The sequence below is a fragment of the Sus scrofa genome, chromosome 16, assembly GCF_000003025.6.
Source record: "Sus scrofa isolate TJ Tabasco breed Duroc chromosome 16, Sscrofa11.1, whole genome shotgun sequence".
NCBI lineage: Eukaryota > Metazoa > Chordata > Mammalia > Artiodactyla > Suidae > Sus > Sus scrofa.
This window is the reverse complement of record NC_010458.4, coordinates 18,738,778-18,751,280: the sequence shown is the minus strand read 5'-3', so window position 1 is coordinate 18,751,280 and position 12,503 is coordinate 18,738,778.

Sequence of the window (12,503 nt, the reverse complement as noted above, 5' to 3'; positions counted from 1 at the left end):
AGATTTTTAAAAGATTAAAAGAGAGATAAAAGTGTTCAATGGTGTTCACCAAGCCCTGAGTCAATCCACTCCCTGCATTGGGAGGTCCAGGAAGTGCATTCTTGTGGCCGCTATAGTAGAGAATGCAGAATCGCAAAATATGAAGAAGGACAGAGGTGGAGGGATGGTTAGGGATTTCGGGAAGTAAAAGAAAAATCCTGAGAAGCTCTGAAGACAAACCTGGGATGCCATGGAAGTCTGGGGGGGTACAGGGGAGGGGGTGAAAAAAAAGAGTCAACAAGCGAGTCTACCTATGGATCAGTTAGATCCATGGTCACCATCCCCTCTCATAGGAGAAGGACATTTATCCCCTCTGGGAAAATCAGAGAGGGATGGAATGTGTGCAGAAGTTGCAGGGCAAACAGACTATAGGAAACTGAGTCGAAGTCTGAACATTAATGTGAAAACATTCCTCCCCAGACTCTCCCCTTCTAGTACTATTTGACTTTTAAAAGACTAAGTGCAGGCGAAAAATATAAATTAATTCCTTAAAAAATATGTTTTGGGAGTTCCTGTTTTGGCTCAGCCTGTTAAGACCCCAACTAGTCCCAGTGAAGATGCGGGTTTGATCCCCTGGCCTCACTCGGGGGGTTAAGGATCTGGTGTTGCCATGAGCTGTGGCTCTGATTCTACTCCTAGCCTGGGAACTTCAATATGTCACAGGTACTGCCCTAAAAAGAAAACAAACAAAGAAAACAGAAAGATATATGGGAGTGCCCGTCATGGCTCCGCAGTTAATGAACCTGACTAGCATCCATTAGGACTTGGGTTTGATCCCTGGCCTTGCTAGGTGGATTGAGGATCTGGCATTGCTGTGGCTGTGGCATAGGCTGGCGCTACAGCTGCAATTTGACCCCTGGCCTGGGAAACCTACATATGCCAGGGTGCGGCCCTACAAAGACAAAAAGACCAAAAAAAAAAAAAAAAAAAAAAAAAAAAGATATGTGTGTGTATTTTGTGAAACTCTGAATCATAATGAAATAAAGTAACCAGGAAAATAAACATGGACCAACATGGACCTGGTCTGCAGGCTCAGGCCCCTACCCCTCTTCACACCTCTCTCTTACAATCACCTACCTAAGAAACTAGGAGAGAGGCAAAAGTTTACCTCTACTCTCCTAGGGTCTTCACTGAGCCTGAAAATTAAATTAGGACAAATAAACAGGAGGAAAGCATAAACATTGATTTAGCATATGATGTATAGTACTCAAAACCCTCAAAAGGAAATTAAGACCCAAAGAAATAGCAAAATCTAAATGCTTGCATACTAGATTGAATTAGACATAATTGTGGCAAAGTAAATTATGTGGAGACACTAAAGAAAGATAATAATTGTTTGAACAAGGTCTATTTGTGTGGAATTTTCTGTCCTAATTTCAGTCTTTTTAGGACCGCACCTGCAGCATATGGAAGTTCCCAGGCTAGGGGTCAAATTGGAGCTACAGCTGCCGGCTTACCACACAGTTACATCAATGCCAGATCCAAGTTGGATCTGTCACCTCCGCCACAGCCTGCAGCAACGCCAGATCCTTAACCACTGAGCCAGCCAGGAATCCAACCTCATGGATACTAGTCAGGTTCTTAACCCACTGAGCAACGAGGGGAACTCCTCAACTTGTCTGTTATGTATGTATGTAGGTATATATGCATTTATTTTTCAACTTCAGTCTTGATGATAAGAATGTTACTTTCTTTCTGGTATGGAAAAGATATCTTCCACATAGGGATATAATTTATCACCCCCCCACACACACACCTTTTAGAAAGAAAAGGGGTAGGGTCAGAGTAATCTTCTTGCATTTGTTTTTTAAATGCCTTAACTCAAAATAATGTTGACATCCATTTTAAGGCATATCTAGCCTCTTTCAAAATCACACTCAGCATTCCAGGTAAACCAAGCATGTGTAAATGAAGGTAGGTCCTCTGTACTTTCATACCCTGCCGCTTTAACAAGAGTTTTCATTCAGTTTCTGTGTCAATGAGGGAAGTGGGCAGTGTACCTTCGGTGGTTTGAGTTTCAATTCTCTGAGCCTCAGGAGGTGGGGACCGGCTAAGGAAGTATGATTTTTAGAAGCACAGAGAGGTGAGGCTTTGCATGCAAATTTAGTTGGCTCTGTTTTCTTGGGTTGTGGTTCCTGGTGAAACTATTAGCAAATCCTGTTCATAAGTGATTTTCTTTCTTTCTTTTTTTTTTTAAGTAACTATAATCCGAAAAAATAAACAAAAATAAATTTATCCATTTGAGTGACAGAGAAAGGGCAAATTTTATTTACAACAAACTAGGTCTGCAGTTGCTTTCAAAAAATAGAAGGGAGGTGTAAATTCGTAAGCATTTGTACAGGATGGGGATTTGCTCCTGTTACAGACAATTCCTAGATGGACTCTTTGGCTGTGAAAGGACTCCACCCCAACTCCAGTCCTGGAGCAACAGCTAGTTTAAAAAAGGAAGCTAAGTAAATGAACTGAATCTGTAGTATCTGTAGGTAGAACAGAACGGGAGGACATCTGGAGAGCTGAGAGGAGAAGAAAAACAGTGAAGGAAACCACTCAGGAACTGTAAAAAGACCAGAACTTGAGAAAGAGACAGTGAAAAATTCCTGGAGACCTGGGGGGACTGGGGGAATTTTAAGTGGTCCCCTGCACATGATCGCACTAACACCCTCCATTACTCATTTGTTCCAAAACTTCAGAAAAAAGATTTACACAAGCAGCAGGATATTATTTTGGAACTGTTACCCAGTGTGGCTCTGCTTCCCAGCACTGCCTACCTTCTGACCCGTCCCCTCCCCTCCCCCCATCTCTCAGCTCCTACATTCCACAAAGAGGAGCGTGTAAGCACAGAACAAAGGGTTCAGATTCTTGGCTTTGGGCTTTTAAAGTCTTAGGACCCTAGGCATAAATTATAGATTTAAAATAGTAGGCAATGGGTCAAATTCTTTCCTTTCTACCCGTACTTCCACCCCCCTCTGAGATTTTTCCGGAGTCTGCAGACTAGGGAACGGGCAAGTCAGAGAGAAGAGAGATGAAACTTCTCTTTAGCGCCCTTGAGAAATAGCTCTGCTCCCTGTCCCCAGACCAGCCCTCCGGGATGATCCTGGGAGAGTGTGGGGATGGGAACAAAGCAAACCTGTGTCTTGCTTTCCGGATGGGCATGATCTCTCTCTTTGCACCCCACAGAGTGTGAATGGAGATGGCCGTGTGACACATCAAGGGTGGCAAGCCTAGGGTAGCCTCGATGCATCCCAGGGCCCCTCAGGGTGAACAAGTCTTCCTCACAGGCCAAAGCTGCAAAGACGTGGCACCTACAATCAGCAGACCCAGAGACCTTGCAGTCAAGGCAAGGAACTCTCAGCATCGTGGTCTGAATAGAGCGGACAGAACAAAGCACATCTCAATAAATACCAGAGGGAAGAAGGAAGAAGGAAAAGAACCACAAAGATGAACTCTTTTTTTTTTTTTTTTAAGCCCTCACCTCTGGCATATGGAAGTTCCCAGGCTAGGGGTCAAATCAGAGCTACAGCTGCTGGTCTATGCCACAGCCCAGCAATGTGGGATCTGAGCCTTGTCTGCGACCTACACCACAGCTCATGGCAACGCCAGATCCTTAACCCACTGATCGAGGTAAGAGATTGAACTCACATCTCCATGGATACTAGTGGGATTCATTTCTGCCACCACAACAGGAACTACCTTTTATGCTTTTTTTTTTTTTTTCAGGGCCACACCTGTAGTATATGAAAGTTCCCAGCCTAGGGTTGAATCAGAGCTACAGCTGCTGGTCTATGCCACAGCCCAGCAATGTGGGATCTGAGCCTTGTCTGCAACCAGCACCACAGCTCATGGCAATACCAGATCCTTAACCCACTGAGCAAGCCCAGGGATCAAACCCAAATCCTCATGGATCCTAGTCAGGTTGGTTACTGCTGAACCATGACAGGAACTCCCCACAATGAACGCTTTTTTTCTTTTTTAATATTTTTATTTTATTTTATTTTATTACTCAATGACCCAGGATGAACTCTTAGGTGAAGACTAGCAAAGACAGATGAGGGAAAACAGGCTGCATTCCACCCCCACCTCGAAGCTCCAACACCATCTAAGCCCACCCCACCGCTGCCCAGAGTTAAATGGGGAGGAAGAGGAAAGGGGAGAATTCATGAGTTTAACCCGAAAGAAGCTTCTGGCTTCTGGCTAACCTAAGATGAAGCTTCTGGCTACATGGAACAGTGATCATTAGACACAATCACAGAAAAGTCAAGAAAGTCCCATTTTTCTTCAGCCTAATTTTGCAGTATGAGAGCCAAACCTGTAACATGCAAAGAGAACAAGAGATAAAGGAAGAGGGGCAGTGCTGTGTGCGGAGGATGGGGTGGGCTCAGCGGAGGCCAGGAGCCCTTTGCTCGGGCTCACACAGGGAAGCAGACTACAGCACCAAATGAGATGAGAACATAACCCTCTCCAGAACAATTGTGTAAAACTAGGGGAGAAGGCTGTCTCCCGGGACACAGGAGATGGAAGTAACAACCGTTCCATTTGAGTATTAAACGACTGGTGGCTCTGGAAGTCTCCAGGTCTTGGGAATGCTAGGAGGAGGCCAACTGGATCTTATGTACAAATGGGAAAACACGTGCCCAGAGGCCTTAGGCATCCCTCTGGTGCAGTGAGTTGGGAAGGGAGAGGGTGCATTGCAAAGGGGGTGGTGAAAAGGAAGCATCCGTCTTTGCAGGGTGTGAGTTACATTCCTCAGACTCAGTCAAGTGAGCAAAAGCTAAGGGGAAAGGGCCATGCTTCACATGCTTTGAAGGAGATGGAAAAAGTAGTTTTCTGTCTCCCTCTTTTAGCCTGTTAAGAGTCTGCAGAGTTAGGCCTAGCGAGAGAGTAGGAAGGAAGCAGTGAGAATATTCACTTGGTGTTGTGTGGGCCTGACCACAACGAGACATAATTCAACTCAAAGGAACATAGCAGGAGTTCCCATTGTGGTTCAGTGGGTTAAGAACCTGACACTATCCACAAGGATGCGGGTTTGATCCCTGGCCTCCATCAGTGGGTTAACTTGCTGCATTGCTGCAAGCCATGGCATAGGTCTCAGATGTGGGTCGGATCCTATGTTGCTGTGGCTGTGGTGTAGGCCTGCAGCTGCAGCTCTGATTGGACCCCTAGTCTGGGAACTTCCGTATGCCCCAGGTGTAGCCCTAAAAGGAAAAAAATGATAAAAAGGAGGGGACAGGCAGAGCTTCCATGCCTCCCCACTTGCATCTCTCACAAGCATCCTATCTTAATAAATCTATTTCTTGCCGATCAAAAATAAATAAATAAAATAAAATAAAGGGGGAGGGACATAGCAATCAAATGCAAAGAGACCAAAATTCCTCTCCCAGTGGGTGTAGGTAATGCAGGTAATCTGAAGTGGATAAGACCAGGTGAATGAGGTGAGAGGAGGAAGGGCTGTTTGCTCCCAAGTGGGCAGTGCTCCGACCTAGTCATTAAAATTTCCGCTCTCAAACAAGCTGCGACAGGCTTCATATTTATCTGCTAAAATTAACTTTTATAGTACACCATTAAAAGTTAATAATTTGTAATTCTGAACATTCAATACTCCATCTCACTCAGGTAATTATAAATAAACATGAATTATATGTAAGGTCATATGCAATGAGTAACAGGAATATATTTAAGGAAGCTATTTAAATACAAACTGCTAAGCATTTTTCCCCTAGGGTGACTTTTCTGAACTTGGTAGTAGAGCTATTTTTAGATGCAACTTTCATTAGAAATGTTATGTCATCTTTTTCAGAATGCATTTTATAATGGCAAAAATCTACATACCATTTTTACAAGGTGAATAGCATAACTCATCTTACTATATACACCTGACTTATTTAATGTTCTATAAAACAGTGTAATTAGTTTCTAGTAAATATGCCACAACTTACATCCAATTGAGTGTTTTCCCCTTCAAAAGTCATCTTCTTAGAAGCTATATAATCATTGCAATGACTCTGACATTGGTCAAAGTTAACTTTTAGAACTCTGTTTCTAGAATAGCCTTCAGAGTTTGAGGCATGGTCTTTTATATGTCACTCGTGACAGGAAATCATTAGCTTTTTTTTTTTTTGCTTTTTAAGGCTGCACCTGGGGCATATGGACGTTCCCAGGCGAGTGGTCTAATCAGAGCTGCAGCTGCCGGCCTTCACCACATTCATAGCAACACAGGATCCGAGCTGTGTCTGCTACCTACACCCAACTCATGGCAATACCAGATTTTTTAACTCATTGAGTGAGGCCAGGCATCGAACCTCTATCCTCATGGATACTAATCAGGTTTATTACCTCTGAGCCACAATGGGAACTCTGGAAATCTTTAGCTTTTGAGTTCAATTTCTCTTTGTAAAGAGCAAAAATATTTCTCAGATGCGTGATCAATAATATGAGTTATTAAGACATTCATGGAGTTCTCTTGTGGCACAGCGGGGTAAGGATTCCCTGAGCTGTCACTGCTGTACCACGTGAACTTCCACACTCCCTCCCAAAAAAGTGAAGATTTCTTCCTCATAGCATATCAAAGAGTTGCTGTTAAATCCAAGCAGAACTCTAGATTTGCAAAAAGGATCATATTCCGTTGTGATTTGAGGTGGAGAGGAGGTAGAAAGTGTGTCTCAGGAGTAATTCTCAGGGGAGAGAGATGGAGGGGGTCGCGTTCTGTGAAGAGACACTTAGTTAATGAACAGCTGGTCTTTCTTCGGGCCCCCTGGTGCCAGGTTTTTCAGGAATTAAACCCTCTGATCTGGAAAATCAATCACTAATCAGCTTATTAAGTACTTCCGATGTGCAAGTCACTGAGCTTGACTCTAGGAACAAAGAGGCCTGATGGGAAGTGGGCATCATTCACAAAGCACCTCCTATGTGCCAGGCACATTACACACATTATCTCGCTGAGTGTTCACATCAACCCCGGGAGGATGGGATTTGATCCCTTTATATAAAGAAAGGAATTACAGCCAGGCTGGGAAAAAAGTAACACAATTTAGTGCGTTAAGCTGTGTTCCCCCAAAAGATATACTCTTATCCTAAACCCTGGTATCTGTGAATGGGTCCTCATTTGGAAATAGGGTCTTTGCACATATAATCAAGTTAAAACGAGACCATACTAAACGAGGAGGGGCATAAACCCAATGATGGATGCCTTGATAAGAAAAAGGAGAAGGAGATTGGATACAGAGACATGGAGAAGAAAGACTTGTGACAACAAAGTCAAGGATGGGCATAAAGCATCTACAAGTCAAGGAGCACCAATGACTGCTGAAAGTCACCAGAAACTGGAAGAGGCAAGGAAGACTTCTTCCCTGAAGCCTTCAGAGAGAGCATGACCCTGCCAACACCTTGATTTTGGATTACAGACTTTCTAGCCTCCAGAACCATGAGAGAAGAAATGTCTGTTTTTTTGTTTTTTGTCTTTTCTAGGGCCGCACCTGTGGCATATGGAGGTTCCCAGGCAAGGGGTTGAATCAGAGCTGCAGCCGCCGGCCTAGGCCACAGCCACAGCAACACCAGATCCAAGCTGCTTTTGCAACCTACATCACAGCTCATGGCAACTACAGATCCTTACCCCAATGAGCGAGGCCAGGGATCAAACTGGCAACCTCATGGTTCCTAGTTGGATTTATTCCCACTGAGCCACGATGGGAACTCTTTTTTTTTTTTTTTTTTTTTTTAATGCTGGGTCCTGCGAGCTGCAGAACATGATAACAGAACGACGATGATGCTTTCTTCAGGAGTTGGAAGCTGAACGCTTCAAATCTCGGCTTCATCTGGCTTCCTTTCAGTACAGTAAAAATCCCTTCCTATAAGGCCAGACTTTAGGAGTGGGGACTTTACCAGGACAGAGCAAGAATTGAGCCATTTAACATTCTAACTCAGAAGAATCATTTCTAAATAACCTATCTGTATATTCACTCCCAATACTTTTTATAAATAATTTTTTATTTATTTATTTATTTATTTATTTTGGTCTTTTTGCCTTTTCTAGGGCCACTCCCGTGGCACATGGAGGTTCCCAGGCTAGGGGTCTAGTCAGAGCTGTAGACACCAGCCTTCACCAGAACCACAGCAACACAGGATCCGAGCCATGTCTGTAATCTACACCACACCTCACGGCAATGCTGGATCCTTAACCTACAGAGCAAGGCCAGGGATCGAACCCGCAACTTCATGGTTCCTAGTCGGATTCGTTAACCCCTGAGCCACGACGGGAACTCCTGAAATAATTTTTAAATAAACATTGTTTTCTTAAAGTTAAAAAAAAAAAAGTGTGGCATGTGGAAGTTCCTAGGCCAGGAGTTTAATCTGAGCCTGAGCTGCAACCTATGCCACAACTTCAGTAATGCCAGATGCTTTAACCCACTGTGCCAGGCCAGGGATTTAATCCATGCCTCTGCAGCAACCTAAGCCTCTGCAGTTGGATTCTTAACCCACTACACCAGAGTGGGAACTCCTGTTTTCACTTTTGTTCCTTTGTTAGATCTGTAAGCTTTATTTTGATTGCTTCTTTTTTAATGTTTTGCCATTGGACTGGTCATGTCCACAATGAAATGTTTCTTTCTTGTATCTGATCATTCTCAGGTATCGGCTGTTAAAATAACGGAACTACAAGCACAACCAGTTTAATTGCACTTCGCCTTATTTTGCTCTGCAGGTATTACACGTCTTACAAATAGAAGGTTTGCGGCAACGGTGCATTGAGCAAGTCTTTTGGTGCCATTTTCCAACAGCATTTGCTCACTCTATGTCTTCGTGTCACATTTTGGTAATTCTTACAATATTTCAAACCCACTGTCAGCAAAAAGATTCTGAGTCACTGACGGCTCAGATGATGGTTAGATTTCTTTAGCAATAATTTTTTTTTTGTCTTTTTAGGGCTGCACCACTTGAATCAGAGATACAGCTGCTGGCCTACACCACAGCCACCGCAACGCCAGATCCAAGCGCATCTGCAATCTGCATCACAGTTCTCAGCAATAGCAGATCCTTGACCTAGTGAGCGAGGCCAGGGATCAAACCTGCATCCTCATGGATACTAGTCAGATTTGTTTATGCTACGCCACAATGGGAACTCCAGCAGTACATTTTTTCTTATTATTCAAATGAATTTATCACATCTGTAGTTGTATAATGACATAATAATCCAGTTTCACAGGATTTCCATCCCATAACCCAAGTATATCCCCCACCCCCCAAACTGTCTCCTCTGGAGACCATAAGTTTTTCAACGTCTGTGAGTAGCATTTGTCCTGCAAAGAAGTTCAGTCTGTCCTTTTTTCAGATTCTACATGTCAGTGAAAGCATTTGACTTCGTATGGCTGACTTCACTTAGCATGTTAATTTCTAGGTCCATCCATGTTGCTAAAAATGCCGGTATTTCATTCCTTTTAATGACTGAGTAATATTCCAGGGTGTATATGTACCACATCTTCTTGATCCACTCCTCTGTCAATGGACATTTAGGTTGTTTACATGTCTTGGCTATTGGATATAGTGCTGCAATGAACAACAGAGTACATGTGTCTTTGCAAGTCGTGGTTTTCTCTGGATAGATGCCCAGGAGTGGGATTGCTGGATCAAATGGTAGTTCTATGTTTAGTTTTCTGAGGAATCTCCATACTGCTTTCCAAAGTGGTTGCACCAATTGACAATCCCACCACAGTGTACTAGGGTTCCTTTTTCTCTACACCCTCTCCAGCACTTCTTGTTTGTAGACTTTTGGATGATAGCCATTCTGGCTGGTGTAAGGTGGTACCTCATCATGGTTTTGATTTGCATTTCTCTAATAATGAGTGATGTTGAACATCTTTTCAAGTGTTTTTGGCCATCTGTATGTCTTCTTTGAAAAACTGTCTGTTTAGATCTTCTGCCTATTTTTTGATGGGGTTGTCTGTTTTTTTGGTATGGAGCTGCAGAAGGTATTTATAAATTTTGGAGATTAATCCCTTGTCAGTGGATTCACTTGCAAAGATTTTCTCCCATTCTGTGGGTTGTCTTTTCGTTTTGTTTAGGGTTTCCTTTGTTGTGCAGAAACTTTTGTTTGATTAGGTCCCATTTGTTTATTTTTGTTTTTACTGTCATTACTCTAAGAGGTGGATCTGAGAAGATGTTGCTGTCGTTTATGTCAGAGAGTGTTTGGCCTATGTTTTCCTCTAAGAGTTTTATGGTGTCTGGTCTTATATCTAGGTCTTTAATCCATTGTGAGTTTATTTTTGTGTATGGTGTTAGGGAGTGTTCTAATTTCATTCTTTTCCATGTGGCTGTCCAGTTTTCCCAGCACCACTTATTGAACAAGCTGTCCTTTCTCCATTGTATATTCTCAGCAGTACATATTTGTAATTAAGGTATGTACATTGTTTTTTTTTTTAGACATAATGCTTATTGCACACTTAATAGATACAGCATAGTGTAAACATAACTCTGATATGCACTGGGAAACCAAAATATTCGTATGACTCTATTTATTGCAATATTCACTTAATTGCTGTGGTCTGGAACCAAACCCACCATATCTCTGAGGTATATATTTTGATTTCGATGAAGGGCAGAGTATTTCTTATTCTTCTAAGTTGACAGCAGCTCACACTTTTAAGGAAGGACCCCAGCCGGAACAATGCCCTGGTAGCCACAGCAGGTGCAAAAGAGAACTGGGCTCTTTCGAAATAAGGGCAATGAACCGTCTCCAAAATAAGTATAGTGCCATGATTAACTATTTGAAAGCATCAACCGAACAGAGTAACATAAATACAGAATTGGACTGTTTTCCAGGATGAACTTTTCTTAAGAATGTAAAGTAGGCAAAAATGCATCTGCTTCTGCAGCTGTCACTCTGAACCAAATCAGGCAGATACTCCCAGGGACACATCCCGTCCAGTCTGACAGGTGTGGAAAGTAGGCAGCCTTAGCTAAGAAGAAGAACTAGACCATTTTCACTTTGACTTGCCCTTCTTGGTGGGTGCCCTAAACAGGGCTATTTATAAAGTGTTCTGAAAGTAAAAGAGTAATACAATTAAGGCGCTTTCGAGGCACCCTCCAAAACTCTGGTTCCGTTTCTCTTCTTGCAGCTACATGAGCTGCAGTGACTGGCAGCAGGAGAGAAAGAAGAAGGTCAATGCAGGTGAGAAGATGGAAACTGGAGCTCTTCCTTCCAGCCTCCCCAGGGAATTCTCTCCCAGAGGTGGAGGAGAAAGAGGGCCACAGGCTCACTTCATCCCAATAGCTCCCTCGTTCATCTTAAATACACAGCCAGGATTATTATCAACATTATTATGGCAGTTGGTATTGTTTTAGTTTTTCATTATTCTGGTGTGGGAGAAACTGATGTCCTGAGCTCAGATGTGGGATGCCTGTGATTGTACACACACACACACACACACACACACACTAAATTAGGTTATCAAATGGTTGTTGAGTCAACAAGGAATGTTTCTTTATACTAGGTGCCAATAAAATCGATAAATACTGAGCGAGTCCTATGGGCCAGATATTCTCAGCCATTCTGAGACAAAGGTTATTCATTCAAAAGATAATTAAGAGTTCCTGTTATTGCTCAGCGGGTAAAGAACCTCACACAGCGTCCCTGTGGATGCAGGTTCGATCCCCGCCTTGCTCAGTGGGGTAAGGATACTGGCCTTGCCACAGACTGCGGCATGGGTTGCAGAATGTGGCTCAGATCCCACAGCTCAGCTGTGGCTGTGCTATAGGCTGGCGGCTATAACTCCAATTCAACCCCTAGCCTGGGAACTTCCCTATGTCACAGGGGCAGCCTTAAAAAAAAAAAAAAAAAAAAAGTCACTTCTGGAGTATCTACTATGGCACAGTGGGTTAAGAATCTGGTGTTGCCACAGCTGTAGAGGCCTAGGTCAAAGTTGCAGCTCAGATTCAATTCCTGGCCCGGGAACTTCCATATGCCTCAGATGTGGCCATGTTAAAAAAAAAAAAAAAAAAGTGACTGCTAATTGGGTATAAGTTTTCTTTGAGGGATGATGGAAATATTTTGGAATTATCGTGATTTCTGTACCATTTTACAAATAGATTACCACCCTATACAAAGTTAGAACTCTGTTTGTAATGGAAAGTAGAAAATGAACAACTGACACTGCCTGCCTTGTATAGGACAGAAGTTCAAAAGCCCAATAGATAATACATTGGCAACCGCCTACCACAGGGACCAGCCAGAATTTATTTTTTTTATTGAAGTGTAGCTGGTTTACAATGTTGTGCCCATTTCTGCTGTACAGCAAAGTCGCCCAGTCATCCACATATGTATACATTACTTTTCTTATATTATCTTCCATCATGATCTATACAAGATATTGGATATAGTTCCCACAGTATCTAGGACCTCATTGCTTATCCATTCTAAATGTAATAATTTGCATCTACTAACCCCAAACTCCCAGTCCATCCCACTCCCTCACCTCTCC